Raw genomic sequence first — 14,925 nt, forward strand, 5'->3', positions numbered from 1 at the left:
AGTTCAATCTTATTCTCTATCTTCCCATTTCAGCTAAGACATGCTACATATGCATATTTCTCCTAAACCAAACCTTGTGTAAAATGCAAACTAAATGGTTACATTGCATTCTCTATCTGAGCATTTAAGGTAAGACATGCTACATATCTGCATTGAACTAAAAGTAGACATTAGCGGAAAGAGACAATGACATGGTTAAATTGCATTAGCTAATATCTTCCCATTTCAGCTAAGACATGCTACATATGCGTATTTCTCCTAAACCAAACCTTGTGTAAAATGCAAACTAAATGGTTACATTGCATTCTCTATCTGAGCATTTAAGGTAAGACATGCTACATATCTGCATTGAACTAAAACTAGACATTTGCGGAAATAAAAATAAATGGTTAAATTGCATCCTATAGCTGAACATTACGCTAACATTTTAAAACTACAGTGGCAATTGTCAAACTAATTAACCATATTGTGCACAAATACTCACCAACGAGATAACCAGGGGGCATTTGTCTTTCCTCAAACGGTCTCCACAGGGACGACTGAGCGAGGATGCGGGCATTATGACAAGCTCCTCCAAAATTCGCACACACATGCATAATCCTCATCTGTGTGTCACAAACATACTGCACGTTGAGGCTATGAAAATGTTTGCGATTTCTGAAGGGCAAGTCATCAATTGGAGCACACAGCGCAATGTGGGTACAATCTATGGCTCCCAAGACATTGGGCAATTGAGCAATATCAAAGAATTCCCGCTTCAGGCGCCTCCAATCACCATCATTTTGTGGGAATCCTATGTATTGCTTACTGATACGTACCATGGCGTCCAGAAAGTTATCAAACACCACAGAGAATGTACCTTGAGCCAGGCCATGCATGTACATTTCTCCGGATTGAAAACTACCGGAGGCCAGGATGTATAGACAACTTAGCATCTTACTCATGCCGGGAACAGCAGTCCTTATTCTTATACGTGGCTCCAAATGAGGTTTAAGAAGATCGTAAAGGCCAATGAGCTGTTCGCGATTGAGCCGATACTTATCATAAACCTCAAAGTCACTCATGTTTTCCAAGGTGGGTCTCACCCTGTAGACACGAGGACCTCGAACCAGACGACCCCTTCGTCTCAGTCTGAGCCGCCGAGGCTGCCTGATTCGATCAACAGCTAGTTCGCCAATACCAGCACCAGCAGCGTCTACCATGTCATCGTCATCCATCTTTCAAAACAGCGTAACAAGGTATGCACTTGATCTGATGTGGATCACAAGTGATGCTTTGGCCATGTTGTTTGGGGGATTTATAGTACAATTAGTCCAATGGTAGTGAGTTTGTAATGATTGCTGATTGTATTCACTTGTTTGTATGTGAGCGGCGCGAATGCTTTCACAGTGGGCGTTTTTTTGTTGTTTGCTGAAATGTTGTTTTCCCCCAATGAATCTCAATGTGAAAGTGTCAAATATCACACATACAGTGCATGTTTGCAATGTTTGATCATATGCGTAATCAATATTTCTTAAACGCGATCTTATAGTAACAAGCACACGTCCAGGCTAACATGAATGAAAGTGCATAGTTGTGTATAATGTGCATCGAATGTGATCGATCAATGTTGCTGCAACATTGTTTGAAAACGATAAAGTAACATCTGCCATCTGTAGTATTGTATATATAAGTGATTGTCGAGATGTCAATATTGTATGCGTCCCTTTAAAATCGCAATAATTATTCAGAACTTCCCGTCTGCCATCTGTAGTATTGTGCATATATAAGTGATTGCCGAGATGTCAATATTGTATGCGTCCCTTTAAAATCGCAATAATAATTCAGAACTTCCCGTCTGCCATCTGTAGTATTGTATATATAAGTGATTGCCGAGCTGTCAATATTGTATGCGTCCCATTCAAATCGCACTAATATTGAATAACTTCCGGCTGTCATCTGTAGTATTGTATATATAAGTGATTGCCGAGCTGTCAATATTGTATGCGTCCCTTTAAAATCGCAATAAAAATTCTGAACTTCCAGCTGTCATCTGTAGTATTGTATATATAAGTGATTGCCGAGCTGTCAATATTGTATGCGTCCCTTTAAAATCGCACTAATGCTGAATAACTTCCGGCTGTCATCTGTAGTATTGTATATATAAGTGATTTCCCAGCTGTCAATATTGTATGCGTCCCTTTAAAATCGCAATAATAATTCAGAACTTCCCGCCTGCCATCTGTAGTATTGTATATATAAGTGATTGCCGAGCTGTCAATATTGTATGCGTCCCATTCAAATCGCACTAATACTGAATAACTTCCGGCTGTCATCTGTAGTATTGTATATATAAGTGATTGCCGAGCTGTCAATATTGTATGCGTCCCTTTAAAATCGCACTAATACTGTAGAACTTCCGGCTGTCATCTGTAGTATTATATATATAAGTGATTGCGAGATGTAAATATTTATTAATTGTCCCATTCAAATCTCCCTAATAATGCTGTTCCAAACTGTTGTTTACGTATATGTTGTATTGTAGTATTGAGTGGTAAAGTTCAGAAAGGGGCGGTACAGTCGTGAATCTGTAATGTGTATGGTTGAATCTTCTAATGACGTCATCATATTATTAACCTGCCTATGTAGTTCTGAAATCCTCATTGTGTTGTTGTATTGTGCTACATTGTTATTGTGTGCTGAATAAAATATAAATGTGTGCTTTGTGGTTGCGTGATGGGTGATGCGTGTTATGTACATATACGTATATATTGTGATTGTGTCCCACATATGCTGACTTCTATATAGCGGTCTGGCATTGTTGTTCCTTCCCATAAAGTGACATCTGTAATCTGGTGTAATGATGTTCTTCTTGTACGTAATTCCTAATGGTATATTGTGATGGAATCATGATGTTAAAAGTACAGTAAAATCCATATGTTCTGTTTTGTGATTCCTAGAGAGAATGTAATGTGTTTTTCCCCCATCATTTGAATGCACATGTATGAGTGAATGATAAAAGTAATGTATGTGCATCCATGACTGATCATGTGTTAAGCCTATGTAGATATGCAGTTGCTGCAAGCATATGAGTTGAATAAATGAAATGCAATAATAAAGGTAAATGAGAGGTGTTTCCCATTGTGTACTGTTTGTGAATCCTGAAATGTCGTAATTATTCTTTTCTTGATCTATTTATCATAGCTGGGTGTAACGCAGAAAAGCATGTATTTTTTTCCTATTTCTAGCGCTGGTATTTGGAGTTTTTTTGTCTACGCTATTTGCGTGCGTTAGGGAAATCTGTCTGTCGCGTGAACGAGCACGTCTTCCCCATAGAAGTCAATGGAGGCTCCAAATTTTGGTGTTTTTTTTTTTCAAAGACTGGTTTTCCTCGTAAAGTGAGTGACGTCATGAGCTTGTGTGAAAAAGTAGCTAAATCGTGTTCATTTTGTAATAAATAACTTGTTTGTGTATGTAATGTGGTGTATATTTTTTGTATGCATCGATGAGTGTATGTTTGTGATAATCTTCTTAGTTAGATGTAGCTATATGAGGGTCTTTTCCCGTGTGTCAATGTAAGTCAATGGCAAAATGGATTTGTGTTGTTTTTTTTCTAACACCCGAGATCTCGCAACTTTGATCCTTTCTATTTGGATGAAAAATTATTAAATCTTAAAAATAAATATAGTGTAGTGTTTGTATGAGTGTAAGTGTAGTTTGTGTAATATTTGTTTTGTGATTCGTGGATGTTTATTTTGTCGGTAGATGTTAACTACTGGGTCTGAGCTGTCGGTAGAGATTTGTGCGTTGGGTGATTTTTGAGTGTCGGTAACTAAACTCTAAATACCGGAGTCCGTAAAAAACAAGCGTTAGGAGCCTCTAACGCTGGTTTTCATGGCTACCGCCCAACTCCAAATCTAGGCCTAAGTGTCTTTCCTCTATTTCTCTTTTCCAAATTGGTGTATTAAAAAACTGCCAGAATCTTATTTAAATCAAAAGATCTCCAGTTTAATAAAACCAAAGTTAGAAATAGCAACAAAAAATACATCACCTCTCCAAACCGTTTTTTTTGGGAAAGTTATTCCAATGCCAGAAAAGAAAGAGATACATTTGTTAATCAAAAGTCCCTAGAGGAGGAGGCCAAATTTAATTTGTGCTTTAAAGGTCATTATGGATGTTCTGCCAAACACTTGGCGAATTTAACCAGAAGTAGGAATTTTTTTTTTTATATTTTATCAATTAAAGACCAAGGTAACAGATATATCGAAGTGATAGATATTAACAAGGTCTTTTTTTACATATTATAAGAATCTATATACTCAGACTAGTAACCATAGACAGAATCAAAAAATATTTTGGTCCCAAATAAAAATTCCGCAAGTAGCAGATACTTATCTTGAACACTTAAATGCTCCCATTTCATTGGAAGAAATAGGGGACGCAATTAATAAATCTAAGTTAAATAAAGCTCCTGGCCCTGACTTTCTCCCAACAGAATACTATAAAATATTAGCGGAAGAGATTAAGCCCATTTTGGAAAAACTTTTTAATAGTTATTTTTTGTGTAGTAACCCATTCTCTGAATTTTTTACGGCCGCTTACATCTCATTAATTCCCAAAAAAGACAAAGACCCAGAAGATCCTGCTTCATTCAGACCCATATCAGTACTAAACGCAGATTACAAGATTTTAACTTCTATCCTTGCGGCTAGATTAATGAAATGCCTTGACCAAATCATATACCATGATCAAACTGGATTTATGGTTTCTAGAAACTTATCGAAAAATATACGAAAAATTGTTACCCTTATAGATTATATCTGGAGTCTAAATAAAGATGTTAGTAAATATTTTAAACATGATATTGCCCTTTTAACACTGGACGCGGTCAAGGCATTCAATTCAATAGAATGGGACTACCTCTTTCAGACATTGGAAAAATTTGGTTTTAAAAACCATTTCTTTCACTTTATTCGTAATTTATACCATTCTCCTATTTCTTATCTTCTGATAAACAATACTTTAACTCCAGGTATAAGATTGCAAAAAGGTACTAGGCAAGGCTTCCCCATATCCCCCCTACTTTTTAATTTGGCACTTGAACCCCTTGCTATTTGGTTAAGGGATGTGATGGAAGGGCTTAATTTTGGGAATACTTCTTTAAAGACCTTACTGTATGCTGACGATTTGTTAATCTTTCTTCAAAACACATCCATATCTATTCCCATAATATTGGATTCTTCGAAACTCTTCAGTTCATTTTCTGGTTATAAAGTAAATTTTCACAAAAGTGAAATGATGTGGATTCATAAACCTAAGAATAAGATAAATAATACTTTGTTTAAGGAAGTTGAAACATTAAGATATTTAGGGATCTATCTACACAGAAACCCAGAAAAATGGTATGGGCTGAACTTTTATCCATTACTACAGAAGATTGAATCAGATTTGAAATCGTGGGCCTTATTTCCGTTATCAATCACAGCTAGAGTAAATCTTATTAAGACAATTATTTTTCCTCGCTTGCTATTCCCTCTGCAAAATTTACCCTTATTATTGTCTAAAACTGACTTAAGTAAATTACACGCAAAATTTTCGCAATTTATTTGGCATGGTAAAAAAAAATCACGTATTGCCTTGAGGAAGTTGATGTATCCACGGGAAACGGCAGGTTTAGCATTACCTGATATTAAGTATTATAATATTGCCGCTTTAGGGAAAATTGCAGTAGATTGGTTGGCAGAAACGAATTGGTTTTCGTCTGAAGAAATGGAGAGTTTTATAGTTTCTCCCTTTTCCCTTAAAGCTTTATTGCACATAAACCCGAAAGAGCTTCCTTGCAATATCAAGAGGTCAATTTCAGTTAAGAATGTAATATCTGCATGGCAAAATATATGTATCTCTGTAGGGGCAGATTACTCCTTTTCAAACTATCTCCCATTATTGGGCAACCCAGAGTTTTCTCCTGGGATCTATCAGAAAACTTTTAGAAGATGGGCTAATAAGGGTCTTAAGGAAGTCCACCAATTTTTTACAGAAGATGGACAAATTAGATCGTTTGATATCTTAAAATCCCAGTTTGATCTACCAAATAACAACTTCTATCCCTATGCGCAATGTCATCATTTCATTAAAGCTAAGAACTGGAATGGCCGTGAGACAGTAGCATGGTCTGTGCTGAGATCCACCATTATCATTACTAAAATTAAATCACCCTCTATTTCTTTATTTTATAGTATCATGTTGGCTAAACAAAGTGATTCCTTGCTAGAAAGCCTCACTGAGAAATGGAGATCAACAACCCCAAGGATTGATCAAGATAAAATAAGAAATAGTTGTAAACTAGTTAATAAACTCCAAATACCAATGAGCTGGAAAGAGAGTCATCTGAAATTACTGCATAACTCTTATTACACTCCTCAGAAAATGTCTAAAATATATTCTAATTTAACTTTTTCATGTCCCCGTTGTCTTTACATTAATGCAGATACATTACATATGTTTGTATCCTGTCCAAATATTGATCAATTCTGGAAAAAGGTTGCTTTCTGGTTCAATAGACTATATGGAATAAATGTCCATTTCGATGCAGATACTATTTTCTTCTTTGAAGACACTAATTGTGAGACTTCTTTGCAAAAACCATTTCTTTCACTTTATTCGTAATTTATACCATTCTCCTATTTCTTATCTACTGATAAACAATACTTTAACTCCAGGTATAAGATTGCAAAAAGGTACTAGGCAAGGCTGCCCCATATCCCCCCTACTTTTTAATTTGGCACTTGAACCCCTTGCTATTTGGTTAAGGGATGTGATGGAAGGGCTTAATTTTGGGAATACTTCTTTAAAGACCTTACTGTATGCTGACGATTTGTTAATCTTTCTTCAAAACACATCCATATCTATTCCCATAATATTGGATTCTTTGAAACTCTTCAGTTCATTTTTTGGTTATAAAGTAAATTTTCACAAAAGTGAATTGATGCGGATTCATAAACCTAAGAATAAGATAAATAATACTTTGTTTAAGGAAGTTGAAACATTAAGATATTTAGGGATCTATCTACACAGAAACCCAGAAAAATGGTATGGGCTGAACTTTTATCCATTACTACAGAAGATTGAATCAGATTTGAAATCGTGGGCCTTATTTCCGTTATCAATCACAGCTAGAGGAAATCTTATTAAGACAATTATTTTTCCTCGCTTGCTTTTCCCTCTGCAAAATTTACCCTTATTATTGTCTAAAACTGACTTAAGTAAATTACACGCAAAATTTTCGCAATTTATTTGGCATGGTAAAAAAAAATCACGTATTGCCTTGAAGAAGTTGATGTATCCACGGGAAACGGCAGGTTTAGCATTACCTGATATTAAGTATTATAATATTGCCGCTTTAGGGAAAATTGCAGTAGATTGGTTGGCAGAAACGAATTGGTTTTCATCTGAAGAAATGGAGAGTTTTATAGTTTCTCCCTTTTCCCTTAAAGCTTTATTGCACATAAACCCGAAAGAGCTTCCTTGCAATATCAAGAGGTCAATTTCAGTTAAGAATGTAATATCTGCATGGCAAAATATATGTATCTCTGTAGGGGCAGATTACTCCTTTTCAAACTATCTCCCATTATTGGGCAACCCAGAGTTTTCTCCTGGGATCTATCAGAAAACTTTTAGAAGATGGGCTAATAAGGGTCTTAAGGAAGTCCACCAATTTTTTACAGAAGATGGACAAATTAGATCGTTTGATATCTTAAAATCCCAGTTTGATCTACCAAATAACAACTTCTATCCCTATGCGCAATGTCATCATTTCATTAAAGCTAAGAACTGGAATGGCCGTGAGACAGTAGCATGGTCTGTGCTGAGATCCACCATTATCATTACTAAAATTAAATCACCCTCTATTTCTTTATTTTATAGTATCATGTTGGCTAAACAAAGTGATTCCTTGCTAGAAAGCCTCACTGAGAAATGGAGATCAACAACCCCAAGGATTGATCAAGATAAAATAAGAAATAGTTGTAAACTAGTTAATAAACTCCAAATACCAATGAGCTGGAAAGAGAGTCATCTGAAATTACTGCATAACTCTTATTACACTCCTCAGAAAATGTCTAAAATATATTCTAATTTAACTTTTTCATGTCCCCGTTGTCTTTACATTAATGCAGATACATTACATATGTTTGTATCCTGTCCAAATATTGATCAATTCTGGAAAAAGGTTGCTTTCTGGTTCAATAGACTATATGGAATAAATGTCCATTTCGATGCAGATACTATTTTCTTCTTTGAAGACACTAATTGTGAGACTTCTTTGCAAAAACCATTTCTTTCACTTTATTCGTAATTTATACCATTCTCCTATTTCTTATCTACTGATAAACAATACTTTAACTCCAGGTATAAGATTGCAAAAAGGTACTAGGCAAGGCTGCCCCATATCCCCCCTACTTTTTAATTTGGCACTTGAACCCCTTGCTATTTGGTTAAGGGATGTGATGGAAGGGCTTAATTTTGGGAATACTTCTTTAAAGACCTTACTGTATGCTGACGATTTGTTAATCTTTCTTCAAAACACATCCATATCTATTCCCATAATATTGGATTCTTTGAAACTCTTCAGTTCATTTTTTGGTTATAAAGTAAATTTTCACAAAAGTGAATTGATGCGGATTCATAAACCTAAGAATAAGATAAATAATACTTTGTTTAAGGAAGTTGAAACATTAAGATATTTAGGGATCTATCTACACAGAAACCCAGAAAAATGGTATGGGCTGAACTTTTATCCATTACTACAGAAGATTGAATCAGATTTGAAATCGTGGGCCTTATTTCCGTTATCAATCACAGCTAGAGGAAATCTTATTAAGACAATTATTTTTCCTCGCTTGCTTTTCCCTCTGCAAAATTTACCCTTATTATTGTCTAAAACCGACTTAAGTAAATTACACGCAAAATTTTCGCAATTTATTTGGCATGGTAAAAAAAAATCACGTATTGCCTTGAGGAAGTTGATGTATCCACGGGAAACGGCAGGTTTAGCATTACCTGATATTAAGTATTATAATATTGCCGCTTTAGGGAAAATTGCGGTAGATTGGTTGGCAGAAACTAATTGGTTTTCGTCTGAAGAAATGGAGAGTTTTATAGTTTCTCCCTTTTCCCTTAAAGCTTTATTGCACATAAACCTGAAAGAGCTTCCTTGCAATATCAAGAGGTCAATTTCAGTTAAGAATGTAATATCTGCATGGCAAAATATATGTATCTCTGTAGGGGCAGATTTTTCCTTTTCAAACTATCTCCCATTATTGGGCAACCCAGAGTTTTCTCCTGGGATCTATCAGAAAACTTTTAGAAGATGGGCTAATAAGGGTCTTAAGGAAGTCCACCAATTTTTTACAGAAGATGGACAAATTAGATCGTTTGATATCTTAAAATCCCAGTTTGATCTACCAAATAACAACTTCTATCCCTATGCGCAATTTCATCATTTCATTAAAGCTAAGAACTGGAATGGCCGTGAGACAGTAGCATGGTCTGTGCTGAGATCCACCATTATCATTACTAAAATTAAATCACCCTCTATTTCTTTATTTTATAGTATCATGTTGGCTAAACAAAGTGATTCCTTGCTAGAAAGCCTCACTGAGAAATGGAGATCAACAACCCCAAGGATTGATCAAGATAAAATAAGAAATAGTTGTAAAATAGTTAATAAACTTCAAATACCAATGAGCTGGAAAGAGAGTCATCTGAAATTACTGCATAACTCTTATTACACTCCTCAGAAAATGTCTAAAATATATTCTAATTTAACTTTTTCATGTCCCCGTTGTCTTAACATTAATGCAGATACATTACATATGTTTGTATCCTGTCCAAAGATTGATCAATTCTGGAAAAAGGTTGCTTTCTGGTTCAATAGACTATATGGAATAAATGTCCATTTCGATGCAGATACTATTTTCTTCTTTGAACACACCAAGGGGGGTAGTTATCAAGCCGTCAACCTCAAATACGCTGGAATTCCGCAGCGTATTTGTGGCGAGGCAGATTCGCCTTAGTTATCAAAGGCTCCAGACCGGCAAAAGTAGAATTTTGTGACGTAAGCTTCGATCCGCCGGACTCAGTCCGACACAGATCGATTCTTACGTCACTCCAGATGTTCCGCACACAAGTGCGGCACATTCTCACTACTTTTGCTAGTTATCAAAAAACTAGCAGGTACGCTCGGCACTTTTACGGCCCAGCGTACCTGGTTTTCAAACCGCCACCCCTGGAGGCGGCGGATCCCATAGGAATCAATGGGAGTCTGACCATAGCGAAAGTACAAGTTCGCTGCTGCCAGACATCCCATTCATTCCTATGGGAGCTGTCTACACCTAACACCCTAACATGTACCCCGAGTCTAAACACCACTAATCTGTCCCCCCTACACCGCCGCAACTAAATAAAGTTATTACCCCCTAAACCACTGCTCCCGGAGCCCACCGCAAGCTACTCTATACATATTAACCCCTAAACCGCCGCTCCCCTAGCCCACCGCAACTATAATAAATGTATTAACCCCTAAACCGCCGCTCCCTGAACCCGCCGCAACCTATAATAAATGTATTAACCCCTATCCTGCCCCCCCTACACCGTCGCCACCTATAATAAATTTATTAACCCCTAATCTGCCCCCCCTACACCGTCGCCACCTATAATAAATTTATTAACCCCTATCCTGCCCCCAACTATGCCGCCGCCACTGTAATAAAATTATTAACCCCTAAACCTAAGTCTAACACTAACCCTAACGCCCCCCTAACTTAAATATTAATTAAATAAATCTAAATCATATTTTTATTATTAACTGAATTAATCCTATTTAAAACTAAATACTTACCTTTAAAATAAACCCTAATATAGCTACAATATAAATAATAATTATATTGTAGCTATCTTAGGATTTATTTTTATTTTACAGGCAACTTTCAATTTATTTTAACTAGGTACAATAGCTATTAAATAGTTATTAACTATTTAATAGCTTACCTAGCTAAAATAAAGAGAAAATTACCTGTAAAATAAAAACTAACCTAAGTTACAATTACACTTAACACTACACTATACTTTAATAAATTATTCCTATTTAAAACTAAATACTTACCTGTAAAATAAACCCTAAGATAGCTACAATGTAATTAAGAATTACATTGTAGCTATTTTAGGATTTATATTTATTTTACCGGTAACTTTGTATTTATTTTAGCTAGTTAGAATAGTTATTAAATAGTTATTAACTATTTAATAATTACCTAGCTAAAAGAAATACAAAATTACCTGTAAAATAAATCCTAACCTAAGTTACAATTAAACCTAATACTACACTATCATTAAATTAATTAAATAAACTACCTACAAATAACTACAATTAAATACAATTACATAAACTAACTAAAGTACAAAAAATAAAAAAAGCTAAGTTACAAAAAATAAAAAAATAAGTTACAAACATTTTAAAAATATTACAACAATTTTAAGCTACTTACACCTAATCTAAGCCCCCTAATAAAATAACAACCCCCCCAAAATAAAAAAATGCCCTACCCTATTCTAAATTAAATAAAGTTCAAAGCTCTTTTACCTTACCAGCCCTTAAAAGGGCCATTTATGGGGGCATGCCCCAAAAAGTTCAGCTCTTTTGCCTGTAAAAGAAAAATACAACCCCCCCCAACATTAAAACCCACCACCCACATACCCCTAATCTAACCCAAACCCCCCTTACAAAAACCTAACACTAATCCCCTGAAGATCATCCTACCTTGAGTCGTCTTCACTCAGCCGAGCAGCGATGGAACCGAAGTGGACATCCGGAGCGGAAGAAGTTAATCCTCCAAGCGGCGATGAAGAAATCTTCCATCCGATGAAGTCATCATCCAGGCGGAGCTGAAGAAGTCTTCGATCCGGGCGATGTCATCTTCCAAGAGGCGCTGAAGAGGTCTTCTATCCTTGCGATGTCATCTTCCAAGCCGGGTCTTGAATCTTCCTCCTGCCGACGCGGAACCTCCTTCTTCACCGACGGACTACGACGAATGAAGGCTCCTTTAAGGGACGTCATCCAAGATGCCGTCCCCTCAATTCCGATTGGCTGATAGGATTCTATCAGCCAATTGGAATTAAGGTAGGAAAAATCTGATTGGCTGATGGAATCAGCCAATCAGATTGAGCTCGCATTCTATTGGCTGATCGGAACAGCCAATAGAATGCGAGCTCAATCTGATTGGCTGATTCCATCAGCCAATCAGAATTTTCCTACCTTAATTCCGATTGGCTGATAGAATCCTATCAGCCAATCGGAATTGAGGGGACGGCATCTTGGATGACGTCCCTTAAAGGAGCCTTCATTCGTCGTAGTCCGTCGGTGAAGAAGGAGGTTCCGCGTCGGCAGGAGGAAGATTCAAGACCCGGCTTGGAAGATGACATCGCAAGGATAGAAGATGGAGGCGGCAGATCCCATAGGAATCAATGGGAGTCTGACCATAGCGAAAGTACAAGTTCGCTGCTGCCAGACATCCCATTCATTCCTATGGGAGCTGTCTACACCTAACACCCTAACACAGGGGTGTCCAAACTTTGCTCTCCAGAGGTTTTGGAACTACATTTCCGATGATGCTCAGCCAGCATTTTATCTAGCTGAGCATCATGGGAAATGTAGTTCCAAAACCTCTGGAGAGCAAAGTTTGGACATCCCTGCCCTAACATGTACCCCGAGTCTAAACACCACTAATCTGTCCCCCCTACACCGCCGCAACTAAATAAAGTTATTACCCCCTAAACCACCGCTCCCGGAGCCCACCGCAAGCTACTCTATACATATTAACCCCTAAACCGCCGCTCCCCTAGCCCACCGCAACTATAATAAATGTATTAACCCCTAAACCGCCACTCCCTGAACCCGCCGCAACCTATAATAAATGTATTAACCCCTATCCTGCCCCCCCTACACCGTCGCCACCTATAATAAATTTATTAACCCCTAATCTGCCCCCCCTACACCGTCGCCACCTATAATAAATTTATTAACCCCTATCCTGCCCCCCACTACGCCGCCGCCACTGTAATAAAATTATTAACCCCTAAACCTAAGTCTAACACTAACCCTAACGCCCCCCTAACTTAAATATTAATTAAATAAATCTAAATCATATTTTTATTATTAACTGAATTAATCCTATTTAAAACTAAATACTTACCTTTAAAATAAACCCCAATATAGCTACAATATAAATAATAATTATATTGTAGCTATCTTAGGATTTATTTTTATTTTACAGGCAACTTTCAATTTATTTTAACTAGGTACAATAGCTATTAAATAGTTATTAACTATTTAATAGCTTACCTAGCTAAAATAAAGAGAAAATTACCTGTAAAATAAAAACTAACCTAAGTTACAATTACACTTAACACTACACTATACTTTAATAAATTATTCCTATTTAAAACTAAATACTTACCTGTAAAATAAACCCTCAGGCCTAGATTTGGAGTTCGGCGGTAAAAGGGCTGTTAACGCTCCGCGGGCTTTTTTCTGGCCGCACCATAAAATTAACTCTGGTATCGAGAGTTCAAACAAATGCTGCGTTAGGCTCCAAAAAAGGAGCGTAGAGCATTTTTACCGCAAAAGCAACTCTCGATACCAGAGTTGCTTACGGACGCGGCCGGCCTCAAAAACGTGCTCGTGCACGATTCCCCCATAGGAAACAATGGGGCTGTTTGAGCTGAAAAAAAACCTAACACCTGCAAAAAAGCAGCGTTCAGCTCCTAACGCAGCCCCATTGTTTGCTATGGGGAAACACTTCCTACGTCTGCACCTAACACTCTAACATGTACCCCAAGTCTAAACACCCCTAACCTTACACTTATTAACCCCTAATCTACCGCCTCCGCTATCGCTGACCCCTGCATATTTTTTTAAACCCCTAATCTGCCGCTCCGTAAACCGCCGCCACCTACGTTATCCCTATGTACCCCTAATCTGCAACCCCTAACACCGCCGACCCCTATATTATATTTATTAACCCCTAACCTGCCCCCCACAACGTCGCCGACACCTGCCTACACTTATTAACCCCTAATCTGCCGAGCGGACCTGAGCGCTACTATAATAAAGTTATTAACCCCTAATCCGCCTCACTAACCCTATCATAAATAGTATTAACCCCTAATCTGCCCTCCCTAACATCGCCGACACCTAACTTCAATTATTAACCCCTAATCTGCCGACCGGAGCTCACCGCTACTCTAATAAATTTTTTAACCCCTAAAGCTAATTCTAACCCTAACCCTAACACCCCCCTAAGTTAAATATAATATTTATCTAACGAAATAAATTAACTCTTATTAAATAACTTATTCCTATTTAAAGCTAAATACTTACCTGTAAAATAAATCCTAATATAGCTACAATATAAATTATAATTATATTATAGTTATTTTAGGATTAATATTTATTTTACAGGCAACTTTGTAATTATTTTAACCAGGTACAATAGCTATTAAATAGTTAAGAACTATTTAATAGTTACCTAGTTAAAATAATAACAAATTTACCTGTAAAATAAATCCTAACCTAAGTTATAATTAAACCTAACACTACCCTATCAGTAAAATAATTAAATAAACTACCTACAATTACCTACAATTAACCTAACACTACACTATCAATAAATTAATTAAACACAATTCCTACAAATAAATACAATTAAATAAACTAGCTAAAGTACAAAAAATAAAAAAGAACTAAGTTACAGAAAATAAAAAAATATTTACAAACATAAGAAAAATATTACAACAATTTTAAACTAATTATTCCTACTCTAAGCCCCCTAATAAAATAACAAAGCCCCCCAAAATAAAAAATTCCCTACCCTATTCTAAATTAAAAAAGTT

This window comes from Bombina bombina, chromosome 1 (assembly GCF_027579735.1).
Source record: "Bombina bombina isolate aBomBom1 chromosome 1, aBomBom1.pri, whole genome shotgun sequence".
In the NCBI taxonomy this organism is placed as follows: Eukaryota; Metazoa; Chordata; class Amphibia; order Anura; family Bombinatoridae; genus Bombina; species Bombina bombina.